The sequence below is a fragment of the Panthera uncia genome, chromosome E3, assembly GCF_023721935.1.
Source record: "Panthera uncia isolate 11264 chromosome E3, Puncia_PCG_1.0, whole genome shotgun sequence".
Taxonomy (NCBI): Eukaryota; Metazoa; Chordata; class Mammalia; order Carnivora; family Felidae; genus Panthera; species Panthera uncia.
This window is the reverse complement of record NC_064815.1, coordinates 16,729,634-16,742,294: the sequence shown is the minus strand read 5'-3', so window position 1 is coordinate 16,742,294 and position 12,661 is coordinate 16,729,634.

Sequence of the window (12,661 nt, the reverse complement as noted above, 5' to 3'; positions counted from 1 at the left end):
AGTTCTCTAGGTATTGGGGCGCCTGGGTGGCTCAGTCGGTTAAGCGGCCGACTTCGGCTCGGGTCATGATCTCGCTGTCCGTGAGTTCGAGCCCCGCGTCGGGCCCTGTGCTGACGCCTCAGAGCCTGGAGCCTGTTTCGGATTCTGTGTCTCCCTCTCTCTCTGACCCTCCCCCATTCATGCTCTGTCTCTCTCTGTCTCAAAAAATAAATAAATGTTAAAAAAATTTTTCTTTAAAGTTCTTTATGTATCTTAGATACAAATTCTTTATCAGAGGCAGGATTTTCAAATGTTTTCTCCTCCTCCGTGTGTTACTTTTTTTTACCTTTTTGATGATGTCTTTGGTGCACAACACTTTTGAATTTTGATGAAGCCAAATTTATCTATTTTTCCTTTGGCTGCTTGGACTTTTGGTGAAATAGTTAAGAAAGCATTGCCAAAGCTACAGTCAAGAAGAATTATCCCTGTGTTTGTTTGTTTTTTTAAGTTTATTTATTTTTGAGATGGAGGGGGGGGAGGGTCAGAAGGAGAGAGAGAGAGAGAGAGAGAATCCCAAACAGGCTCTGCACTGTCAGCGTGGAGCTCAACTTGGGGCTTGAACTCACAAACCGTGAGATCATGACCTGAGCCAAATCAAGAGTCAGATGCTTAACTGACTGAGCCATCCAGGCACCCCTCCCTATTTCTTTTTAAAAGTTGTATTGTTTTGGCTCTTACATTTAAGTCTTTCGTCCATTTTGAGTTCTTATTTGCATGTCATGTGAGGTAAGGGTATGCCCAGAAAAGAGTTAACGTAGCAGGCCCAAACGACTAACCTTGTAAAAAGGCTGCTTGCAAGGTTGGCCTGTGGTTGGAGTTTGAGAACTTAGGTTTCAGGAGGATTCCCATCATTAATTGCTACCAGGGGCACACACTTCTTAAAAGGCTTGTACAAACACTATGGGTTCTGCTGAACACTTGATTTCCTTCTAGAAGTTTGGAATTTCCCTAGATGGCAACATTTCATAGGTGTTGTCACAATTCATTGCTGGGAGATTTAAATATGTGTTTTCACCAGGACAAGACTCGGAATCTTGTATCTGGTTGCCCTGGACTTCATTCCATGTGTCTTTCTTTTCCCTTTGCTGATTTTTGGCTTGTTTTCTTTCAGCCGTGAGTATGACTATATGCTGAGTCCTATGAGTCTTCCTAGTGAATCATTGAACTTGAGGATGGTCTTGGGGACCCCTAACACGGGGCCCAACTTCATCCTTTTGCATGTGGATATCCAGGTGTCCCAACGCCATTTATTGAAAAGATTCCCAGGGCACATGGGTGGCTCAGTCAGTTAAGCGTCTGACTTAGGTTCAGGTCATGATCTCACAGTTTGTGGGTTCGAGCTCCATGTCGGGCTCTGTGCTGACAGCTCAGAGCCTGGAGCCTGCTTCGGATTCTGTGTCTCCCTTCTCTCTTTGCTCCTCCCCCACTCACGCCCTATCTCTCCCTGTCTCAAAAATAAGTAAACATTTAAAAAAATGTTGTTAAAGAAAAAAAAAAACATTCCCTATTGATTTGTTTTGGAAAATCAGTTGTTATAAATCAGTTGACTGTAAATTTGGGGATTTATTTCTGGACTCTCAATTCAATCCTATCGATCTACATGCTTATTCTTATGCTATTACAACACTGTCTTGATTACTGTGGTTTTGTAGAGAGTTTTTGAAATAGGGAGGTGTGAATCCCCTAACGTTGTTCTTCTTTTTCAAAAACGTTTTATGAATCTCCGCATAGAAACCAACTTGCGATTTTGATAGGGATTGCACTGAACCTGTTGATCAGTTTGGGAAGTATTGCCAACTTAACAATATTAACTCTTTGGATCCATGAACATGGGATGCATTTCCTCTTACTTAGAACTTTATTTTCTTTCAACAATGCTTTCTAATTTCAAAGTATACGTTTTGCACTTCTTTTGTTAAATTTATTTCTAAGTATTTTCTTCTTTCTCAGTGATTTGTGAGTGAAATTGTTTTCCTTGTTTCCTTTTGGGATTGGCCTCTACAAACGTATAAAAATACAATTGCTTTTTGTCTTTTGCTCTTTTACCCTCCAACCTTGCTGAACTCAATATTACTTCCAACAGTTTTTGGTGAATTCCTTAGGATTTTCTATATGCGAGGTCTGCAAACCTATCTAATCTGTCCTTTATGTAATTTTTTGCCTAATTGCCCTGGCTAGAACCTCTAGTACAACGTGGAAGAGAAGTGGTAAGAGTAGACTTCCTTGTCTTATTCCTGATTTTAGGGGGAAAGCTTTCAATCTTTCATCATTAAGTATGATGTTAGCTGTGGATTTTTTGTAGATGTCCTATATATCATATTGAGGAAGTTCCCTTCTGTTCCTACTTTGCAAAGTGTTTCTATCATGAAGATGTTTTGCATCTTGTCAAATGCTCTTTTTTTTCACATCTATTGAGATGATCGCGTGGTTTTTGTCTTTTATCGATATGGTGTATTACATTGATTCATTTTTTCTTTAATGTGTATTTATTTATTTTGAGAGAGAGAGAGTGAGTAGGGGAGGAGCAGAGAGAGACAGAGTCACAAGCATGCTCCATAGTTTCAGCGCAGAGCCCGATGAGGGGCTTGAACCTAAGAATTGTGAGATCGTGACCTGAGCCAAAATCAAGAGTCAGATGTTTAACTGACTGAGCCACCCAGGCACCCCCCTCACAACTTCGTATTCCTAATAAACCTCGCTCGGTCACAGTTTGTATATTAGATTTTCTAGTGTTTTGTTGAGGATTTTGTGTCTCTATTTATAAGAGATATTAGTCTGTAATTTTCTTATGTCATTTTTTTCTAGTTTTTGGTATCAGGGTGACGCTGACCTCATTTAATGAGTTGGGAAGTATTCTTTTTTCTAGTTTTTGGAAGAGTTTGTGAAGAACTACTATCAATTCTTTAAGTAGTTGCAGAATTAACCAGTGAAACCATATGGATCTGGGCTTTTCTCTGTGGGAAGTTTTTGCTACGTGTGTTTTTAAGCACTTGAAATGTAGCTAGTATGACTGAAAAACTGGACTTCTAATTTCATTTAATATATAACAAACCACAGATGGCTATTGTTGACCATATTGGACAAAAGAGGTGTTGCTTGGGCAGTGGTTCTCAATGGGGTGATACTGCCCCCTATCGTCATTTTGGAAGTTTGTGGGGGTTTTGAATCTCACTGTGAATGAAGGCAGGGCCCTTACAGGGTGAGGGCCAACCCATCCTGCTATGTGTAATATTGTCCTGCATGAAGAATAATTTTCCTATACCCAAGTGGCCTGTCAGTGTCCCTGCTAGACATCTAACAATACGTGCCAAAAATCTAACTTCATTTTACATGTAAACTCAAGATATATCTTGCTTGATGGGGCGCCTGGGTGGCTCAGTCAGTTGAGCATCTGACTTCGGCTCAGGTCACGATCTCACTGTCCATGAGTTCAAGCCCTGCGTTGGGCTCTGTGCTTGGAGCCTGGAGCCTGCTTCTGATTCTGTGTCTCCCTCTCTCACCGTCCCTCCCCCGCTCATGCTCTCTCTCTCTCTGTCTCTCTCTCTCTGTCTCTCTCTCTCTCTCTGTCAAAGATAAATAAACATTAAAAAAAATTTTTAAAGATATATCTTGCTTGCTGTTAATCTGCACCAAATTTTCCAGGAATTAAACTATTATTTACATTGCAGGAAGACTGTGTTTTGTTTTCTTTGGATCTCTCCCAAGAGCTGCTCACTATGTTTGGAAAATACCCCTCACTGAAGGCATCCCTTATAATAAAACCTATAAGGCTGTACCGTAGCTGCCTCGTTCACTGTGATTCTAAATATATGTCAAAAAGCTGAGTATATATACAAATACCTCTTTCGAATTATCAAATATAAAGAAACAAGTTCAACATTTGTTCATATTATAATTGTTTTCTCATAAATCCAAACTATGTCATTGCAAGTAGCTGTAAATCTCTGACTCTTTCCTTATATCTTCTAGGGAAATCACACCTTAACATTTGCATATTTAAGTACTTCTTTCCTTTTCTTTTAATGTTTATTTTTGAATGAGAGAGAGAAAGAGAAGGGGTGTGTGAGCGGGGGAGGGGCAGAGAAAGAGGGAGACAGAGAATCCCAAGCAGGCTCCAAGCTGTCAGTACAGAGCTCTTTTGGGGCTTGAACCCATGAACCACGAGATCATGACCTGAGCCAAAATCAGAGATTGGACGCTTTACTGACCGAACCACCCGGGCACCCCTTAAGTACATATTTAAACTTTTTTAAATGCTTATTTATTTTGAGAAAGAGAGAGACAGAGTGTGAATGAGAGAGAGGGAGACACAGAATCCGAAGCAGGCTCCAGGCTCTGAGCTGTCAGCACAGAGCCTGACGCGGGCCTCAAACCCACGAACCAAGAGATCATGACCTGGGCCAACTGAGCCACCCAGGTACCCCTTAAGCACATATTTCAAATAGAGTTTATTTGTCTTTTTCTCCTTTATAAATACAGTTCAAGTATAGCAGTATTTACTCAAGCTGAATATACATTTACTCTATGGTTCAGCTATGGGCTCTCTCACCAAAGAAGGTACGTACTAATGTCCACAAAAAGAGTTGTGTAAAAATGTTGATAAAAGCTTTGCTCATAATAGCCCCAGAGTGGGAACAACCCAAACCAACAGGAGAATTAATACGTTATGGCCTAGTTACACAATTGGAGAGCAACGACCAGTATGTAACAACATGGATGAATCTCACAGATTCACTCACTTCTGAAAGAGGCCAGACACAAAAAAGGACATACATTATAATTCTATGTGTATGAGGCTCAAGGACAGGAAAAACTAACATGATGGTAGAAGTGAAACTAACAACTTGTATGTATGTTGCCTTGCCTTTCAATAGTAATCGTAAGAAGGACACATTATTGAACACAGACTACATGAAATGCATTGAGGGAGGAGCACCTGGGTGACTCAGTGGGCTAAGCATCCGACTTTGGCTCAGATCATGATCTCATGGTTCATGGGTTCGGGCCCCGCATCGGGCTCTGTGCTGACAGCTTGGAGCCTAGAGCCTGCTTTGGGTTCCATGTCTCCCTCTCTCTCTGCCCCTCCCTGACTTGTGCACGCGCGCTCTCTCTCTCAAAAGTAAATAAATATTTTTAAAAATGAGAAACAAGGGGGCGCCTGGGTGGCGCAGTCGGTTAAGCGTCCGACGTCAGCCAGGTCACGATCTCGCGGTCTGTGAGTTCGAGCCCCGCGTCAGGCTCTGGGCTGATGGCTCGGAGCCTGGAGCCTGTTTCCGATTCTGTGTTTCCCTCTCTCTCTGCCCCTCCCCCGTTCATGCTCTGTCTCTCTCTGTCCCAAAAATAAATTAAAAAAAAAAAAGTTGAAAAAAATAAAAATGAGAAACAAGAAAAAAGAAATGCATTGAAAGAGATACTAAAATGTATTAAAGATACTATAGCCCTGGGTGCCTGGGTGGCTCAGTCAGTTAAGTATCTGACTTTGGCTCAGGTCGTGATCTCGCCGTTTGTGAGTTTGAGTCTCGCAGGGAGTCTCACATCAAGTCTCGCATTGGGTAAGCACGAGCCCTGCTTCTGGTGAACGTGAGCCCCGCTTTGGGTGCGCCACTCTTCCCTCTCTCTCTGTCTTTCTCTCTGTCCCCTGCCCTTTGTGGGAGTCTCTCTCTGCCCTTGCTCACATGAGCCCTCTGTCTCAATTAAAAAAAAAAAAAAAAAAAAAAAGGGACGCCCCGGTGCCTCAGTCAGTTAAGCGTCCAACTTCGACTCAGGTCATGATCTCGCGGTTTGTGAGTTCAAGCCCCGTGTCAGGTTCTGTGCTGACAGCTCAGAGCCTGGAGCCTGCTTCGGATTCTGTGTCTCTGCCTCTGCCATGCTCATGCTCTGTGTCTCTCTCTGTCTGTCTCTCAGTAATAAATAAATGTTAAAAAAATTTTTTTGAAAAAGATATTATTCCTGTCTTCAAGGAGTTCAGGAGCTATTTGGGAAAATAAAACACACACAAAGTAAAGAGAAAAAATTGTATGTGTCAGAAGGTTATAGTGTCTATGAATTTCATAAAGTGTCTCAAGATAATTGTTTTAAGGGGCTCCTGGATGGGTCAGTCGGCTAAGTGTCTGACTTCAGCCCAGGTCACGGTCTTAACTGTCTGTGGATTCAAGCCCACGTAGGGTTCTGTGCTGACAGCTCAGAGCCTGGAGCCTGCTTCAGATTCTGTGTCTCCCTCCCTCTCTTTCTGACCCTCCCCCATGTGTGCTCCGTGTCTATCTCTCTCTCTCAAAAATAAATAAAACATTACCAAAAAAAATTTTTTTAAGATATTTGTTTTAAAAATGGGGCACCGGATCCACCAGAACTGAGGCCTCCATGGCTGGAGGGAGTGAGAGAGAGCGTGGTACCTAGGATTCAGTCCCAGAGAGCAGTCTTAAAGCAACCCTCCCCCCCCCACCGCCATGCTCAGTCCTGTCTCCTCTCAGTCTGCTCCCCTCTTACAATTATAATGTATCTCACTTTACCAACAATGAAGCAACAGAAAGAGAAATCAAGGAATCGATCCCATTTACAATTGCACCAAACACCATAAAATACCTAGGAATAAATCTAACAAAAGAGGTGAAAAATCTATACACTAAAAGATATAGAAAGAAATTGAAGAAGACACAAAAAAATGGAAAAAGGTTCCAAGCTCCTGGATAGGAAGAATAAAAATTGTTAAAATGTCAATACTACCCAAAGCAATCTACAGATTCAATGCAATTGCTACCAAAATATCACCAGCATTCTTCACAGATCCAGAAAAAACAATCCTAAAATTTGTAAGGAACTAGAAAAGACCCTGAATAGCCAAAGCAATCTTGAAAAAGAAAACCAAAGCAGGAGGCATCACAATCCCGGCCTTCAAGCTGTATTACAAAGCTGTAATCATCAAGACAGTATGGTACAGGCACAAGAACGGACACTCAGTTCAATGGAACAGTATAGAGAACCCAGAAATGGACCCACAAATGTATGGCCAACTAATCTTTGACAAAGCAGGAAAGAACATCCAATGGAATAAAGACAGTCTCTTCAGCAAATGGTGCTGGGAAAACTGGACGGCGACATGCGGAAGAATGAACCTGGACCCCTTTCTTACACCAGACACAAAAATAAACTCAAAACAGATGAAAGACCTAAATGTAAGACAGGAAGCCATCCAAATCCTCGAGGAGAAAGCAGGCAAAAACCTCTTTGGCGTTGGCCACAGCAACTTCTCACTCAACACGTCTCCGGAGGCAAAGGAAACAAAAGCAAAAATGAACTACTGGGACCTCATCAAAATAAAAAGCTTCTGCACAGCGAAGGGAACAATCAGCAAAACTAAAAGGCAACCGACAGAATGGGAGACGATATTTGCAAATGACGTATCAGAAAAAGGGTTAGTATCCAAAATCTATAAAGAACTTATCAAACTCAACACCCAAAAACAAATAATCTGGTGAAGAAACGGGCAAAAGACATGAATAGACACTTCTCCAGAGAAGACATCCAGATGACCAACCGACACGTGAAAAAATGCTCACCATCACTCATCATCAGGGAAACACAAATCAAAACCACAATGAGATACCACCTCACATCTGTCAGAATGGCTAACATGAACAACTCAGGCAACAACAGATGTTGGCGAGGATGCGGAGACAGAGGATCTCTTTTGTGCATTGCTGGTGGGAACGCAAACTGGTGCAGCCACTCTGGAAAACAGTATGGAGGTTCCTCAAAAAATTGAAAACAGAACTACCCTATGACCCACCAATGGCACTACTAGGCATTTATCCAAGGGATACAGGGATGCTGTTTCGAAGGGACACATGCACCCCCATGTTTATAGCAGCACTATCAATAATAGCCCAAGTATGGAAAGAGCCCAAATGTCTGTTGATGGATGAATGGATGAAGAAGATGTGGTATATATATACAATGGAATATTGCTTGGCAATCCAAAAGAATGAAATCTTGCCATTTGCAACTACGTGGAATGGAACTAAAGGGTATTATGCTAAGTGAAATTAGCTAGTCAGAGAAAGACAAATACCATATGACTTCACTCATATGAGGACTTTAAGACACAGAACAGATGAACATAAGGGAAGGGAAGCAAAAATCATATAAAAACAGGGAGGAGGACAAAACAGAAGAGACTCACAAATATGGGGAACAAACTGAGGGTTCCCGGAGGGGTTGTGGGACGGGGGGGATGGCCTAAATGGGTAAGGGGCATTAAGGAATCTACTCCTGAAATCATTGCTGCACTAGATGCTAAATAACTTGGATGTAAATTTGAAAAAATAAAATTAAAAAGAAAATAATGTATCCCGCTTTGCTCAACATTACAAAGTAAAACAATGTATCCAGAAGAGTCTTCTGTGGCCTCCGAATTAGAGGATCTGTCACTAGCTGAGCCATCACCTGCATTTTCAGAGTCTTGGTTTTCTCATCTGTAGAATGAGGTTAGTAGTGACTGCTTTTCCTGCCTACCTACAAGTTTGTCACGAGTTTCAAATGCCTTTGTGCGTTTGAAATTGCTGTTCAAATGCCAGTGATGACTAACACCTTTCGGCTTGCGGGTTGCATTATTACAGGCCTTCAGAGAGAAGCAATCTGCCAAGGGGTGTGTGACGCCCACATGAACTGTATGCACCAGACTGATCAAAGCTCTGCCAGGGTGTGCTTCCTGTTCTGCCACCATCGAGGAGCCCATCAAAATCTAGGCATTGACAAAATTCACCTATTAAAAACGCCCATGTTACGCTTGGCTCCAGTTACGAGGCCTCGTTCTGCCCTTAAAGGAAGAAATTCTCAGCTTTTCTTTACTCTGCTGACCTCATTCCCACCCATCCTATTGAGAAGACCAAGTTTTGTTTGTTTTTTTTTTTTTAACTCACAAATTGTTAGGATCTTGCTCTAAAACAGAAAAGCTCTCAACAGTTCTGAAGGCCGTGAAGGAATATTTGGGTTGGAATACGGGCTAGCCGTGTGCTCTTGGGCAAGTCACTTGACCTCCTGCCTAGGCGACACCATCCTCTTCTCTAAAGGGTTGTTGTGGGGGCACCTGGGTGGTTCAGTCGGTTGAGCGTCTGACTTCTGCTCAGGTCATGATCTCACAGTCTGTGAGTTCGAGCCCCGCGTCGGGCTCCATGCTGACAGCTCAGAGACTGGAGCCTACTTCAGATTCTGTGTGTCTCTCTCTCTCTGCCCCTCCCCTACTCGCTCTCTGTCTCTCTCTCTCTCTCTCTCTCTCTCAAAAATAAATAAACATGGAAAAAAATTTATTTATTTATTTATTTTTATTTATTTTAAATTTTTTTTTTAATATATGAAATTTATTGCCAAATTGGTTTCCATACAACACCCAGTGCTCATCCCAAACGATGCCCTCTTCAATGCCCATCACCTACCTTCCCCCCCTCCCCCCCCCCATCAACCCTCAGTTTGTTCTCAGTTTTTAAGAGTCTCTTATGCTTTGGCTCTCTCCCACCCTAACCTCTTTTTTTTTTCCCTTCCCCTCCCCCACGGGTTCCTGTTAAGTTTCTCAGGATCCACATAAGAGTGAACACATATGGTATCTGTCTTTCTCTGCATGGCTCATTTCACTTAGCATCGCACTCTCCAGTAACATGGAAGAAATTTTACAAAGAGCTGCAAAATATATGAATAATGAAATAAGATACAGAAAAGCACAAAAATGTGTTAATGATTTGTGTAAGAAAAAAGGAGGGGATATATCTCTTCCATCTCTCTACTGATATACCTCTCTGTATAAATATTGGTACATAAAAAGATACAGATATATGTGTGTATGCATATTATAAGGGTTATATTGATAAGATCTATCAGAAACCTCGCTATCTACACATCCTTATTGATATAACCCATATACATACCCATACACACATATATCTGCACCGAGTCCAACATGGGGCTTGAACTCAACCAACCGTGAGATCAAGACCTGGGCTGAGATCAGAGTCGGATGCTTAACCGACCGAGCCACCCAGGCGCCCCTGTATCATTTACGTTGTGTGAATTAATGAACATAATTACATTCTGTAATCATGCACACATATTATTAAGAGAAAGACCATCCATGTGAAGGGGTTTGACACACACTAAGCGCCTTAAAGATATTTGTGGATGTGAATCTTATTCATTAAGACCTCTATTTACCTAGGAGTTCCTGAGTGTGTTTTTATTTAAAAAAAAAATAACAAAAGCTGCATCCAATGTGGCATATTAAGTTGTGACAACCCTGGATGGGTTGTGGGTCCATAGATGTTCACTAGAGTACTCTTTATTCTTGTCTCTATGTTTGAAATATTTTATAATAAAAAATAAAATTTCATAAAATAAATGATTAATAAATAATGGATCATATTAGTAATTTATTAATAATAATAAAATAAATGGTGAATAAATAAATTCAATAAAATAAATTAATAAAATAAATTTTATTGGGGCGCCTGGGTGGCTCAGTGGGTTAAGCGTCCGACTTCGGTTCAGGTCATGATCTTGCAGTCTGTGGGTTCGAGCCCTGTGTTGGGCTCTGCGCTGACAGCTCAGAGCCTGGAGCCTGCTTCAGATTCTGTGTCTCCCTCTCTCTCTGCCCCTCCCCTGCTCATGCTCTGTCTTTCTCTGTCTCAAAATTAAACAAAAACATTAAAAATATTTTTTTTAATTTAAAAATAAAAAATAAAAAAATAAATTTTATTAATAAAATTTAATAAAATCTACTACCCTGCTAGGTAGTAACTGGAGGCGAATGGAAGAACAGAATTTAGAGGTGGGGTGGGGGGGCTCTGGTCATGTTCTGGTTTTGATGTGAGTGCTGGCTCTATAAGTCTGCTCACTACGAAAATTCATCAAGCTGTATCTGTCACTCATCTGAACCTATGTTACACTTCAAAAAAAAGTTTACTAAAAAAACCCTTTCCTGTTAAATTGAAATTTTTCATAATCACTTAGTAAAAGATTGGTTTAAAAAAATTCAGTATGAGATGATTTTTTTGCAAATTATCAGGGTCTGGGGAGTAACAGGAAGCCACGCTAAAATCAGTAGCTTTCCTTTAGTGTTAATGTGCATTTCTTCATCCTCACTGACGTTGATCTTTATCTCACCCAACCTCCTTCACCCTTTACCTTGGGCTCCCTTGGCAATTTCAATGCATTCTTTTTCTGTTCTGGGAGGTGATGAAGTTGATGTTGGAATCAAATGGACCTGTGGGGAGAGAGGGAAGGAGAGAGGAAGAGAGAGAGAGACAGACAGAGAGTGGGAGATGGGAAGAACAGAGATGACTGGCCAAGATGTGCAGAGAGGCCCTGCCACATTCTAATCCCAGTATACCAGTTGCTAAATGTCCCAGAGCTTTCCTGTTTCTGGGATTTTCATACTCTTTTCCCTACCCAAAGTGGCCTCCTTCTTTCCCTTCAGTCTGCTGCTAATTCCCACTTTTTTCAGAGGAGCATTGTGCTTTCAATGCTAAACACGGGCCCAGACGTGCAGCAAATACTGAATGAATGAAACTACCTTTAAAAATGTAAGACAGTCCCTGTGGTGGTAAAACCCCTGCTGATGGTTTCTTCAACCCACCCGGATTTAAATCCACAGGACTAGAAGGACCTGAATGATCTGGTATTGTCTACATCTAAACTATTAATGCCTGATCACTTTGCTGATAGCACACTGGCATTCCCTTTACTCCCAGAACCTGGCCTCAGGACGTTTGCACTTGCTGTTTCTCTTTCCTAGAAGAAGAGTTAGAAATGCTCTTTCCCTGAAAGACCTTCTGCATGGCTTCCTTCTTTTTGTCATTTGGATCTCAACTCAAACGTCACCTCTTCAAAGAGGCCCTGACCTTCCTATCCAAAACAACTTTCCCACCTAACCAGCTACTTTAATATCTTTATGGTGCTTATTACTATCTGAAATTATGTTTACTTGTTAATTTATGCCACTCCACTAGACTGAGTTCCTTGGGAAGTTAGGGACCATTTCTGTCTTGTTCACTGCTGTATCCAGTGCCTAGAACACTGCTGGCTCATGATAAATGCTTGATAAATACGTATTTGTGTTATAATGAGTGAATACTAGCTAATTATTACATGCTTATTTTGTACAAGGCACTGTCCTAAATGCTTCACATATACGAAGCCATTTAACTCTCATGCAACCCCATGAGGTAGGTGCTATCATTGTCATTTTACAGTTTGGGGAGAATGAAACACAGAGAGATCAGGAAATTTGCCTAAAGTCACACAAAACGGTGGAGCTAGGATTTGAATCCAAAGTCTGATTCGAAGTTTGCTCTAAGCCTAGCTCCAAAACCTAGCAGCTCATCAGTATTACGTGGGCACTTTAAAAAAGTAAACTCCCGGCCCTGAAATTCTGATTCCGCAGGAGGTGGCTGAGGATGTACCTGAGTAACAAAACGTGACGACATCGCGCAGTACGCTGTGAGACTCTTGAGGAACCGCCTTGCCTGCCAAGGTGACGTCAGGCCGGTCTCCGCCCCTGAGTGGCGCGAAGACCACTGGGAATTGTAGTCGCCGGTGTAGTTCAGCAGCGTCTCCCGGAAGTGCCGTAGCGTCCCGC